Below are 14,471 nucleotides of genomic sequence, written 5' to 3'. Positions count from 1 at the left end.
GTGGTTGAATCTATGAACTGTTCAAAAGAGATGTCAAGTCAAAGTCAAAGGGAGAGCCTTCTGAATTAAGTCACGGAGGAGCTTTACAGTCGGCCAGGAAGAACATATGACAGGTACAGAGTGATTCTGGTGACTTTCAGATGGTGTGGTGTTATCCTGTCTGACATTATCCTATTAGGTACATGATGTGAAATGTCATAACGTTGCATGCGATAAAAACATGTTGGATTAAAACCTAGAACAGCAATGACAAAGCCAAACAGGCTAACAATAACTTTCTTGCAAGCCAACAAATAAACCCCCAGTTTTCTAAATTAACTATCTTTCTATTCATCTGAAGTTAACATAATTTCATGCAGGCTTAGCTTTTTACCATACCTTCACACCCACACACAGTTTATTTCTGGTTCTGCCTATCAGTTCTTAATGTTTAAGGTTTAATAGAAATGCATTGGCTGAGTCAATTAGTGCTGCACCTACTACTTGTTTTAGCCCCAGTGTAACTGTTACAAAGGGGGAAAAAAAGTGTCATAACCTTCACAGCTGTCTCCTGTATCAGTCAGCTATATCTGATGTAAAACCATGAATAAAACAGAAGTGCAGGTTCCACTGTTTTGCCAGCCCTCCAGTGTCTTAGCAAAACACAATTAAGTTTGATATTACTTATTTAGAAAAACAAAATTATTTTGCCGTCCAGCCCTTTTCTGGGCTGTTGTAGCAATCAGCACATCCAGATGCTGCTTTCATCCATCATCACTAAGGGAGCAGTTCTGTGAATCGGACTTGTACTAAATTACCACTGGCATTAGGAGAAGAGGAAGCATGGCCTGGGGTTTTGGAGTACAGGTGAATGTCCTGACAAGTTCTGGCTATTTGCAGCTTTCAGGATGAACTGTTTAGAAACTGCATTTTTTTTAATCCGTTAATGGCACAGGCAGAGCATGGTTTTTTTTAAAGTGCTTGTGTGTGTTTTACTGAGCTGTTTCCCAGGCTATCATTTGCAGGTGTCATGTAATTAAAGTTTAGTCTAGCCTAAGGGTTTCTTTTTAATAGTACTTCTCCCATTCAGACTCTCTCAGGCTACTTAGATGGTGGAGTGATTACATAGGTAATTAACTCAGTCATTACACACTCAGCAATAGTTCACACACAGCTCTGTACATTACAACCTGAATTTTGCAGAAGAATCTAATATTAGTGTAGACATCAGGGACATTCGTGGCTCTTTCAGAAAAAGCCTTGCGGGACCTTTAAACTTCTACTTAGAGGCGGCAAAAGGGTCTAGCTTTATGATCACCATTAACAGAGCAGCAGCTGGACTTTCCGAAGTGTTACATGCTACAGCTTGTTATAAAACCATGTTGCAATCCCCTCTAAAGCCTGTGACCTCCTTATCCTAAAGAAAGAAAGTCAGTCAATCAGTGGGCAGGGCTGGGACAATTGTGTTTCAGTTTGTAATTGTTTTGGAACTGTGCAGTTGTCTCTCTTGTGTAACATATATAGCTCCACATGTCCTGAAAGTCCTTTGCTGTTCTTTGATATGAAGAAAAAGAACAGAGCATCTTCTCAGCTGAGGACAATTTTCTTTTTTTAGGGAAGTTTTAGGGAAGTTTCAGGGAAGGGATGTAAAAGTCATTGTAGCTGTGTATGTTAAAAGGGAATTTACAGCTGTTATAAACACCTACTGGGCCCAGCTAAAATGATTTTCTACTGCATGCTTATAAGAAGTTTGAAGACTTGATGGTATTTCTGGCTGTGGGATGCCAGAGGCAGACTACTTTGCAGCAACAGGAACCACAGAGCAAATTATATCTGCTGTTATTTGTGGCTTGTCAAAAAAACTTTGATTTCCCTAGACTTGATTTACAATTTTGATGCATTCATTCATATTTTGTGATTTGTGGCACCTAATGTGCTTTGTGACTTCTTTCAGATGTAGGTAGGGATTTTTTTATTTTTCTTCCTGTGTAAATGCTGAAAGACTGAGCCAGGTCTTCGAACACAGCTCATTGACATAATTATCTTGGCTAAGGGCAGGCCCTACAAAACAGAGTCTAAATTGGCCTCATCAGTGGGAAGGTGGTTGCTCTGATAGTGTCTGTTATCTGGGTGTAAATGGTAAATCCACTGGAAGTGCCTAATGAAAACCAGTAGGTTTAGAACAGCTGGCATGTGAGAAATGCTTTCATAAGACAGATTATTTTTTTAAGAACAACATATGGCAGCAAGATTTCTTTAAACGCACGGATCTGGTACTTCTCTAAGAAATACTAGTGTGGCAGCTCTTCATAAACCTATCTTTGTCACACCAGGTGCACGCACACATGTACTGCACAGAATATTATTTAAACACCAATGGACCCTCAAAAGTGGGAAAAAAACCCCCAATTTCCTCTAGCTTACAGTTCATATTCTCACACCTGGAAGTGGATTTGTTTTAAAATATTGTCTGAAATCAGGTTACAGCTGTCAATGCCCAGCTAGCACCAGGTGATTTAACCTTCTGGATTATTTTTTTTTTTTGGCATTATTTCAGGCACTCACTTATGTTAAAATATTCTGTCAGGGACTTCTCTTGCATCATGATTTTTAAAGTGATGTTATCCCCATGCTTGTTTTTAATAACCGCTTGGCAGTTGACAGCACATATCTATTTTCTTATATATTGTCTTCCATTCTGTATGCACCATGGTTTGTTTATTTTGTTGCTATTTATAGTAGGGTTTCCCACAAGGCTGTGGGGGTTGATAATGATTTTTTAAGAGCAGAAATATCCTTGCAGCAATTTCATAAATGGAAAGTAACACAGAGAATAAACAGATGCAATGAGAGAACTAATGCATATTATAAATTGGCTCTTCATAGCCTCATCACTCAGAGGAATCTGTCAGTCCATGAGGCTAAGCTGAACTATTATGGATCTGTCTTGGGGAATATGTGCTCATATCTTCCAAATATAATGATTTCTCCTGTCAAAAGAAAGGGGCACTAGATCTACATTTCTTATGAAATCTAAGGAGGTTTAATATGGAAAACATGGAAATTGCTGTAATTTACATGCAACCATCATTCTTTTAAGTGCTTTCAATAAAGGACCCTGTAATCTATAATACTTTAGAAGAAAATAGAGGAGGAATTTAGATGTTTGCTGTGATAGGATAAAACCAATCATGAAGACTTTTTTCCCCCCGAATGTTGTAGCTATTCTATATGAAATCTAGTTATAATCATGGCAGAGAAATATTACTCTGAAATGTAGCTGTGATTCCAGGATAACAATATTTTAGTGCTTAGGCTTTCCTAAAATACTGGTAGTATTTAAATTCAAGACCAAGTGCTCACCTGGCCCCAAATGACAGAAGTCAGCTGTCTTCAGTTGTGTTGGTGGTGTGGTGTAAGGATTAGCAAAGAAAATGCCTCCTTTATGCTCAACTTCCAAAACTTTTTTCATGTACCTCTCCCAAAAGACTGTGGATCTCTGAAGAACCTTAAGGTGAGTTCTCTGGGTAACAGGCAAAGAGCTTCGAGGGCCACACGATCCTTCCTGACTTTCTCCTGTGGCTAGTTTATATGGGTCCCAAAGCCAGAAGTTCTGGGGCATGCTTTTATACCCAGATCATGGTTGGTTTTTTTTTGTACTGTCTTCTCAGAACACAGCCATCCCCTACGTAGCTCTTAAATTCTTAATCTGCAAGGTCTGTATTTGTAGGAGCAGGCAATGTCTTTGCAATGCAAATGAAGAAGAGAAGGACTTGACCAGACATCTGTTTTACTTTTAATATTTAATAATTGCTTACATATCCAAATATGTTAGTTCTGAAGTATTCAATCTGTACCTAATTCTCAAACCAGCCATTCACAAACCTAATTTTAGTGTAAAGCAAAACATTCAGATTAGGAACAGATGCCTCATATTAGGCATCTAATTTTGAACATACTCCTTTTCTTGCTTTAAAAGGGCAGCTCAACTGTGTGAGTCATTAACTCTTCAGGTTTCAAGTTTATTATATCTGGACAGACCCCAAGCCAAACAAATCACATGGCATAAAATGCAGGATAACAACATGCTTCTCCTTTCTTAGAATAAGAATACCTACAAACAGCCAACTAGTAGTCGGTAATGTAAAGTAGGTAAATGGTTGAGGAACTGGAATTTAGGGTTTGATTCAGCATTCTGACATCTGACTTAACAACGAAGCAGTTTGTTGTTCTCTTGCTTTTCTATGACATCTTTGTTACTTAACTTCTCATTTTACTTTCAAATCAATGTCACTTCAACATCAACATTAAATTCAGTAGTGAAACTGATAAATGTGTTAAAGAAATGTTGGCTGTAATCTATGGTACAGGCATCCAAGGGTTTTTCATGTCTCTAACATAGCCATCAATTAGTTTGAACCACAGAAAAATTGTAACTGGATCTCAAATAACTCTGAAATGTTGGTGCCAAAGGGCCACTTCAAAATGATTTTGTGCTTCTGTTTAGCTGTGTTAACCTAACTACTGTCCCATATTAAATTCAGATGCTAATGGCAACTAACTGGCAATAACGGGCCAATCTACATCTTAGGTCAGGTGTTTGCTGTCATAAAGCTTTAGGCTTATAAGTCTTCTATGTTAAAGACAGCTCAAGGACACAAGTTGGAATCTTTCATCTGGAATAAATGGAGGTTTATCCAAATGAATTCACAAGTGTGTTATTTAATAGCTCCCTTAGTTCTTTAGCACTTTTCCATCTTGTCAGTATTCAAATAGAGAGGTGCAAGTATTTTACCTACAGGTTGCACGTGCATTTAGCTGTATGCATTAGACAGTTATTTTTTTAAAGTTATCACTAAACCCGTGAATTTGACCAAGCTACTATATAAGCATGAAAACTTGCACTCAGGCTTGCAAACAGTTTCAGTACTTTAGGTAGCCTGATGTTTATGCTGGGGTAAAAGTTTGAACAATATCCTGTTGCTTCCTTAGATAATATATTGGCTTTTTTTTTTTTTAATTGTAACCATAGGAACCAGCATGAAGTAAACCACAACTTTTGTAAGTTAGATCAAAATTTTCTATTTCTCATTGACACTGACGAAGATCAAATGTCGTGGTACTGGTGGGAACACTTTTTGGATGAGATGCACATAGTTTTCACTACCAATAACTGTTAGAACTCCTGATCAAAGCTTAGTAGGAATTGTAATTGGGCATCTATCTGTGGGTATATATATGTATTGGGCAAACTACCAAATGCAGTTTATACAACTGACTCCAGGAAGTTCCTGACACAGAGGAGCACCAAACTAGAGGCAAACAACTGACACACTACCATCCCCGAACAGATTTGTTTTTGACTTTTATCCTGTGCATTCCAATAATAAATCTTTCTTTCACATGTGAAATAAAATTTTACCTTCAAAAGAGAAAGCATTTCCCTGGTCACATATCAGTGATCAATCCAGAAGACACTTTATATTGCATTCATCCACATTTTGCTAGACAGACTAATTACAACCTGAAATCTGCAGCTTTCCTAGAACTGGGAATGTAATTAAAACCTGTTAATTAAAAAAGAAAGTTAATATAATTACTGATGTAATACTTATTAGTATGTTCTGTTGTTGGTTGTGTGTTGGATATATGCTCTCCATAATGACAGTCAAAAGAGAGGACCAAATGTTTTGTTGATTAAAAACTGGTAAAGTTCCATTGGAGTCGATAGAACTGTATCCACTTGCAAGACTTTTCCATTTCTTTGGTCTCACAACTGGAAATTTCTCCTCTCTGTATATGTGTAGCCAGACTGTTCAACAGAACATAAAGAAGATGGGCAACAGGTTTGATGCAACACAGCAGGGAATAAGGGGTGATTTTTTAAAAGAAATATTTCCTCTGGCCCATAAATCAAGGAGGATTCCAAATTGTCTTTGGTTTCCTGGCTCTCCTAAGCTTGTTAGAAAATCCTGGTGTGTTTGTGTGGTGATACAGCTCTGATGTTGCCAGTGCTGCAGAGTCTAGTGATGAATGGACCCTGTCATTTTACCTAACGGTTTTTGGAGCAATATTTAGCTGAGCCTTGGAGGAATAATTTTAAAAGGATTATTTGGGGTTCAAGGTGACATTCTGCTTTGATGCTGTCTTTTTGCTGTTTCTAGTTAGTTTAACTAGTTGGGAGTGCTAGGGACAAGGCATAGAATTAATTCAGCCTACTGTTTGCCTTTCATTCTTCCAAGGAAGCAGTGGCTATCTGGAGCTTTCTTTTTCCCTTTTGCTTTGGTTTCACATGCCCCCATCACAGTAGAGCCCAGAAACTTTGCTCTGTTGCATACTTGCATATCATGTAGGAAGTGACAACATCCATACATGTTTATGATGTTTGTGCTGCAAACAAATCACACAGCCTGGAGAACCATGGCTCGATGTGGTTATTTCAAAGTAGCTCTTTAGTAACACTCCTCAGTTTCTTTCTCTTCCGCCTTTCTTCTTCAGAAGCTGTTTCTGCCAAGTGCGGAAGTAGGAATGAAGTTTTTCAACCATGAGCAGGGACCTTGAACAGTAGTATTCGCTTATTAGAGCCTGCTTATTCTGCATCAGAGGCTTCAAATTTGGCTGTGGGATCTAGACAGACTGGCACAGAGTTAATGTACTCTTTCAAAGTCTGCTGAGGGTCTTGATGTAAACACAATTTTGTCAGTAATAAAAAATGTTCTCCCAGGATCCAGGGCTTGGTGTGTGTATTGATTTTTTTTTTTTCACTTTGAAAGTCCTCTAATCAAAAGATGAATCAGATTCTACTTTTGTGCTTATCTGTTTCTACCATTCTCTCAGTGCTACACATAATACAGTCATCTTCCACATAATATCATTAAGTTGAATAGTGTAGTTCAATTTATAAAGATACTTTCTAGCAACCCAGAGATGCCTATTATCACACACAAGCATAAATGGAAAAAGAAAGCCCTCTCCAGCACAATCAGGGTTTTATGTATCAGCCATGTCATTAGAATTGTTGTGCGTATTTGACCAGTGGAGATCTCTGACAAACTGAAGATCATCTTTCCTTGGCTGGGCTGTGTTAGAGAGCCCAGCAAGCCTGGAGCAGGATGAAATGTGAAGAGAATAGATTGAAAGTTTTGAGGCTTTAAAGAAACCTTTGTTTCTTTATTAAAAAATCTTAGACATTTTTTATTCTCATCTTAATAAGCACTGTGGGTTATTTCTGCGTAATCCAAATGGTTTCTTCAGTACCCTGGAACACCTCAACTCTCTTTTCTTGATGTGGACTGACTTGAAAAAAGACAAGGTGGGGCTTAATGTGTTTTGTTCCTACAGTGTTCGTTCATCTCGGAGAACTGCAACTATTGAAAAGCTGTGTAACTAAAAAGGGTAGCTGGGACAAATCCTCTTCCTTTGCAAATGCCTCTAGGGTGGCTGTATGGTGGACCTCCCATCCTGATGCTTTCTAAGAAATTACTTGTGTTTTCTAAGTAATTTTAAAGTGCTTTCTTGGAGTTCTTCCACACAGAGTGAGAGCCTCGTACCCTAGAGAAAGGCATGTACTTCTTTATGCCCTTTTTATTTGGGAAGTAATGCATTGTCCTGTTATTAACGATGGACCTAAGACTTAGCTTTGCTTCTCTTGGAGCTTTACAAGCCTTTCATACTTCCTCAATGCTTCTCATATTCAGAGTGATTGATAGCTGAAAACGGATTAATTCTTATGAAACACTTGTTTACATTGAAGGTTTCACCAGCACATATTTTATGAAGGACTTAATAAATGTTTTAAAAGGTCTTTAAGAAGTGGTTAGTCAGATATTATACATTTTCCAATGCATCAATACTATGATTCATAGCAGGAGTCTTGGTAAGTGTTCTGCATTGCTCCTGGAGGAACAAGTCTCTCTCTCCTGTTGGCTGTAACACCATGCTAAGAGCAGCTTTCTAGCTCAGGTGGCTAAGGCCAATGCTAAGAGCTATGTAGCTGACCCAGGACTCTGGCTTCCTCTGTGCTGCTCCCCACTTCTTGCTCTTCAGAAGGAATTGTTTGGAAGTCAAACATTTCAATGACTCTAACTGAAAAATGAGGGGATTTTTCTCTTACATTGTAATATAGCACAAAAGTGGAATTTCTGGCACAGTGTTTTCATGCTATTGAAGCTGGACAGCTTAATAGTTCTGAACAAAATAATTTGGAAATTTTATATAACAGTTTGTGTTTTTTCATTCTATTTTGAAACCCCAAACATATTTCAAAATGTTAAAATTTTCTGGGGAACTGAAGGTCTGAATTTTGATAAATTCTAATGCAGAGACCAGAGAGCATCCGAGGCTTGGTGTATTCTGCAGGTGCTACATGGTTATTCCTGGAGACAGCTCTGTACAACAGTTGTAACATCTATAGCTCTGGTCAGTGCTTAGGCAGCTTTTGCCTTGGATTCCTAGGCAAATGTAGCCAGTCTGCTTTCAGCTGAAGTACTCACATACAGCAGTTCATCGTCATTTTTAATAAAGGGAATGGAAATTTGATAAGCTAAAAGATTATTCATTTGCGGTTTCCCTCATGAAGCTTCCCAGTATCATTAGCAAAGGAGATTGACAGGAAGACACTATTGATTTTTGATGGGTACACAGCTTCTCCTGATCATATGGGGTTAAACTCATAAAAAGAAACACCACAGATATCTTAAATCATGAATTCTTTTTTTTTTATTATTTCAAGAGAAGTATCCTTTTGCAATATTCTGTGCTCAGTATTCCAGTCTGCACATGAAATATCAGCAAACTAGCAGTAAGCAATCAAAAAAATGCAGTAAGATCTAGTAGATCTCTTGGCCTTCATGCTGTATGTAGTGTGCCTTTTGTCCCCTGGGGAGGCAGGCTGAGCGCTGTGAGCAGCCCAGTGATACAGGTAGTGTGTGAGACGGAGAGGTGCGGTACTAATTTGTCCAACCAGAAAACAAATATCTTGGAAGCTGATGTGTCATTTATCCTGTGGCAGGTTGCATACTGTAGCATTTCTCATATGTCCAGTGCTGAATTGGTGATGTTTTCTCAGAATCACTTCTGTTTAGGCTAGAAAACTCACCATGGCGGCTGCTGGCCTGCTACAGTTGAACCTTTCTTCTTTGCTGTGTTACAAGACCTTAGTTAAAGAATTAAGCACTTAGCACAAAAGGTAGACACCGTGGTCTCTCAAGGGTTTTGCTTGTGTTACAGTGCTCAGTGTTAACAGATCCAAAGACATCAGGTATTTGCCTTGCTATTTGTCTCTTTCTACTGAGAGAAGGGGAGGTCATTTAAGTCAGACCTATTGAATGCATAGCGAAAGGGCCTGTGGTGGAAGCATCATGAGCAGGACAGGAAACCTTCTGCTGGGTTTTTAAGAGTAAGGTGATTGTACCTGCAACCCACATGTCTGCAAGTACTCACAGCAGCAGTTTATTTCTGGTGTTTTGCCCAGAGTTTTGATGTGGTATACTTAAGGTTCAAAATGGGCAGCAGAAAATAGCTCTGAAAAGTCCAGGCTGAAGAAATAATAGGAAATGAGATTCTATAGAAAATTAATTCTTGTACAAGTTAGTTAATCAAACGCAGGCTACAAACAACTAATAAGTTTAAGAAAATAAGGAGATATAAGCACTATGAGATGTTACAGGCCATAAGGAGACCAACATCCTATCTTTACATCAGTCTGATCCTGTTCCTGGAGGTTTTGAAAAATATCCAGGTTCTAAAACTCATGATGTCTTATTCCCTGTGTAGTTCTGTATATAAAACCTAAGTATTCTTAATAATTTTATGAACTTTTGAGAACTTATCAGTAATATATCTCAGCCCAAAATGAGAAACAAAGCTATTGTGTTACAATTCTGTGCCTAAAATTTAAGCAGTAAGCAGACCCTGGTAGCAGTGACCTACAAGACTGAATAAACCAGCCCATTAAAAAGCTCTGTGCTATGTTGTGAATTGAAAACATGCCCAGCTGCCTGTTCTCCCTGGATCTGACTGGCTTGCCTATAATACCAGAATCATAACCCTGTTTTGTTTTTGCGGTGGGTGGAAAAGGAGAGGCAGGGAGCTGTTTGTTATTTATGACCATATGTCATTGTACTAGCTATGCAGAAACCAGAACAGTGACTTTAGAAGCAAACTCACCAAAAATATTTTAAATTGATTTAATTAATTCCTCCCTCCCTCTCTTTTATCTCCGTCTGGAAAGAGCTGCCTTGTGTGGCTTTTGTATGGTGCTCTGCAGGATCAGGTGCCAAACCGTAGTAATTAAAATGGGGAGTGAGGAGGAGGCGGTAAGACAAAAAGCCATTTTTCTTGGCATGCGCCTCTGGTAGAGCGTTATAAAAATCATTTCCTCACAATTTTTTCCAGTTATTCAAAGCTTCAAAATCCCCTTAAAACCAGCTCCTTGGGACAGGAGGATGAATTTTCACACATTAGTTGCCTTCAAACTTGCACATCGCTTTGGAGCCTATTCTCATTATAGCCAGTTTTAAGATGATCTGGCTTCAAGGATACATACATTTAGAGTTTCTGAAGGGGAATTGTTGTAACTATAAGTTGATGAGTTGTTTGTGCCTGTGACTGGCACACTTCTGTTGTGCAGGGATGTTCTAGAGATACAAAGAAATCTGTTTCTGAAAAGGTAAGCTCAAGATGTATTTCAGGCAGTTAGTAATCAATATGAAATAGGCAAAGAAAAATTGTACCACTGTATGTCAAGTAATTTGGAAGATGCAAAGATTTGTTTCTGGAAGAGAAATTCAGGCTGAACTGATATGGGATAACTCAAACAAGTGCAGAAGCACTTATCTGTATTCTACAATTTCTTTTAAAATGACTGCAATATGTTGTATTGTTGATAGGATTTATAGAGACTCTGAACAATGGTCACCATTATTGATCGTGAAGGGAAAGGAAGAAAAGCCTAGATATATAAAACATTAATGGTATACAAATATATCCTTTTCCACTCAGTTGCAGCATAGCCGGTTTTGCTATGTTTTATCTGTGGGAACCACTCCAAACTGTTAGTGTTAGTCTGACTTAAATCCCTTTGCTACACAATGCAACTAAAGAAAGCCAGATCAAGCTATTCTATTAAGAACTTATCATAGCAGCAGTCAGATGAGTATGTGAAAAGGTAAAAAAACCTGTTCGGTCTCCCAGCCCACTAATTTACAGCACCATGCAGGAATTGTACTCTAATAGCATTAAATGTATATATACAAGGGTATTTGTCCTCCACACATAGGGTGATTGCTGTTCGCACAGTCTATGCAAAACCTCAAATTTCTTTAAGGGAGGAAGCGGATTTTGCTTACAGACTGAGGGTAAGAGTAAATATAGCATTGCTGAGGAGAAAGCGTCATCACAAGTAACTTAACCACCCCAAAATATTTTTTCCATACTGTATACCCTTTCCTAAAGGATAGAGTTTACAAGATGGGGTTTTTTTCAGATGCTGAATAGATTGTAATACTTAAATTCACGTTCATGTGAAATTTGTCACAGCTAAGACACCATAATGAGCTATTTGGAAAGCACAATCAAGTCATGTTTACAATGCGTTTATTAGCACTCTGCTGTGAGTTACAAGATGCTTACAGACAGCTTTTCTTTCTTCCAAGCTGTGTCCTTTTTTCTATTTAATAAACTCTGATTTGTGTCTTCAGCTAGCAGAGCTTAGTGTACTGTTGCAGCTACTGTGACAGCATCATTTTACTTTATCTTGGTGAGAAAGCATCCATCGCAAGCAATACCCAGAATGCTCACAAAGACAGATGGGACACAAAAGGGAGCAGAGGTGGAAGGCAGAACTCCCGAGCACTGAATCCATTGCTGATGCTGATTCACTCTAGGACTATGGTCATGCTTCATTGCTTGTGAAAGGCAAGTGCTATTATTCAATGTGTTAAGTATATAAGTGGCTTTGCAGGCTTAAAGAAGTTATTTAGGCATGTAGCAGGAGAGCCTGAATGTCACCTTGCCTTATTCCTGGAAATGAAGGTATATCTGTAGACGCTGTTGTTGAAAGGATGTTGAGGTCGTCAGTGAGATGGTATGGGTGAAGTTTATTCTAGTTAGACCTTACAGAAACAGCAAATGTGTCTGGAGGCTGCTGTAGTTGACCCTACTTGACATCTGAAAAAGAAAAAAAAATAGGCAGAGTGATGAAAGCTCCGAGGAGATTTAGATGAGAACCAGGTTGTGACAGAGGCATGAAAATGTCCTCGGGGGCAAAAAAACCATATATATTTGATAGCTTTTGTCAATTGAACTCATGTGTGCCAGCAGCTACACCCTCACCCTCCCCCCCAGCATAACAGGCATCTCAGGATTTTGACCCATTCTGGTTGCAACATCAAAGGCAAAGGAAAAGTAGCAAGGAATCTGAAAAAAGGGTGTTTCTAGAAGAGATTTTTAATAAAGTTGTGCCTATTTTTTTCTTATTTATAGCACTTCTTGACTTCTTTAAACAGGAGGGTTTAGTTTTGTAACCAGGAATCTATAAGTACTTTTTAATCTGATGTTTAACTACTTCTAACTGTCTTGGAGATGTAGACTCATTGGGACTGCTGCCTACAATGAATCACATGTAACATAACAAAGCCACAGGAACAGCGATCCATATGTTGGTCACATGCAGGTATGAATCTCCTAAAGACAGATAACCTTTCCATAATGTAGGTTATTGCTGGGGCAGGCCTAAGACTGCTACCAGTGTTCATCTACCTTTCGCTGCACAAGCAGATAGTAGGAATGCTGGAGCAGCTTGATGATTCAAAGAGCCTAGATGTGTACTTGAGAAGAATTTATCAAATCAAGATCTAAACAAAAAAAGTAAAAATAAAACCACACTGAAAACTTATAAGACATTAAGCACAGTAAAAGAGTAGTTCACTGAGGAAAAGTTTATCCTGCAAACACACGCACTGTGTGCATTTGGCAGTATGTGAGAGAAATTACTTCCCCTCATGCTGTAACCCTCCACCTTAGTTTTTGAAGCCCAGCACCTGCTAAGACTGCAATTGTTTTAGCAAGAATAGTTCTGATCCACAGCAAATAAAAAAATCAGTATGTTCCTCATTATGTGTGGTAGAGATGGGTAGAATACCATGGATGATACTCTTGCTTTCTCTGTCTCCTTAATCTACAGGCTGAGCATGCATTTTGCGATAAGCCCGAGATCTGTACAGAAGCCTAAACACATGGGAACACACTGTCCTGCTGAGTGACAGGCGGCTGATGAAATCCCTAGAACATGCCTTTGCAGAGAATGGTTACTTGGTGCAATCTGACAACTTCATCAAATAGCAATTTTAAATATCACTAGAGGAGATGATGTCCTTGGCCTCCTCTACACTGGGGGTGGGCAGACGGAGGGGGGGAACTTTACATGCTTTCTACATAGTGACATCTTGCCAGTTGTAAATGGGAAATTTCCAGTGTCTGTAATTCACTGTCTTAGAAGCACTCTCCCTGCTTTGTGTTGTCGATTCCAGCTAGAGAGGTGTGATGTATTAGAAACAACTGGCTATCAAATGGTGGTCAAAAGACTTGTGAGTCTGAAATAGCTTTAAAGTGACTCAGGTGAGGCTAGGAGTCTTCATTTCAGTCTTGAGTTGTCATTACTTGGTGTACCCTATACAATTACCATGTATTTCACCTGCAGTTACAAAACTCATAAAGTTAAGAAAAAGGGGTTTTTCTATTTATTCAGATTTGTTTTCATAGAAGTTTCTGAATATATAGTATTTTTTTATTTCAAATTTTCTTCTTCTCAAAGAAACCTTCTGCTACCCAGGCTTTCCTGGGTTCTTTTCTAAGTTTAGCTGAAAAGAAAGACCGTCCTTTCTTGGAGACTACAGTCGCCAACATGTATTTGACTGTAAAGCAAGTGAAGCAGTTTCTACTCTGAGCTATCTGCTCTGCTGGTTGTTACTGCCACTGCAAAAAGCATGGCTGAATGGGACATGTATGTGCTCTTAACACACCACAGTTTACAGTCCAGCAACTGGACATAAATGGCTGCACATTTGGTTTTGTGTTTAATATACCAGGACCTAATTTGTAGTGGCCTCTGTTCTATTCAGCAGAGAGGGACAGCTGCAAAGAGAACTGCTGCTGCCGCTTAGTCAAATGTGCAGGCAGGCATTAAACAACAAGGATTCCATCTTGTCCAGCAGCTCAATTCTCCGTTATCCAACATGCACACAACAAAATATGCTACAAGACATCCTATAGTGCCACATCATATAGCATAGTGATCAGTATGCAAGGACTGTTTTTTATTACTTAAATCTACAGCTCGTAGTCAGGTGGTTTTGTGCTAGACACTGCAATCGTTTTAAGGAGATAAGAAACACAGGCTTCACAGTTTGTGAAATCCAGCCATAATCCAAAGTTAAAACATAGTTGATACCCAGCCATTCAGTTCCACAGGATTTTACTCTTCTTCTTGCTGG

This window comes from Falco rusticolus, chromosome 9 (assembly GCF_015220075.1).
Source record: "Falco rusticolus isolate bFalRus1 chromosome 9, bFalRus1.pri, whole genome shotgun sequence".
Classification (NCBI taxonomy): domain Eukaryota; kingdom Metazoa; phylum Chordata; class Aves; order Falconiformes; family Falconidae; genus Falco; species Falco rusticolus.
The sequence above is the reverse complement of the archived record's forward strand: the minus strand, read 5'-3'. Positions refer to the sequence as shown.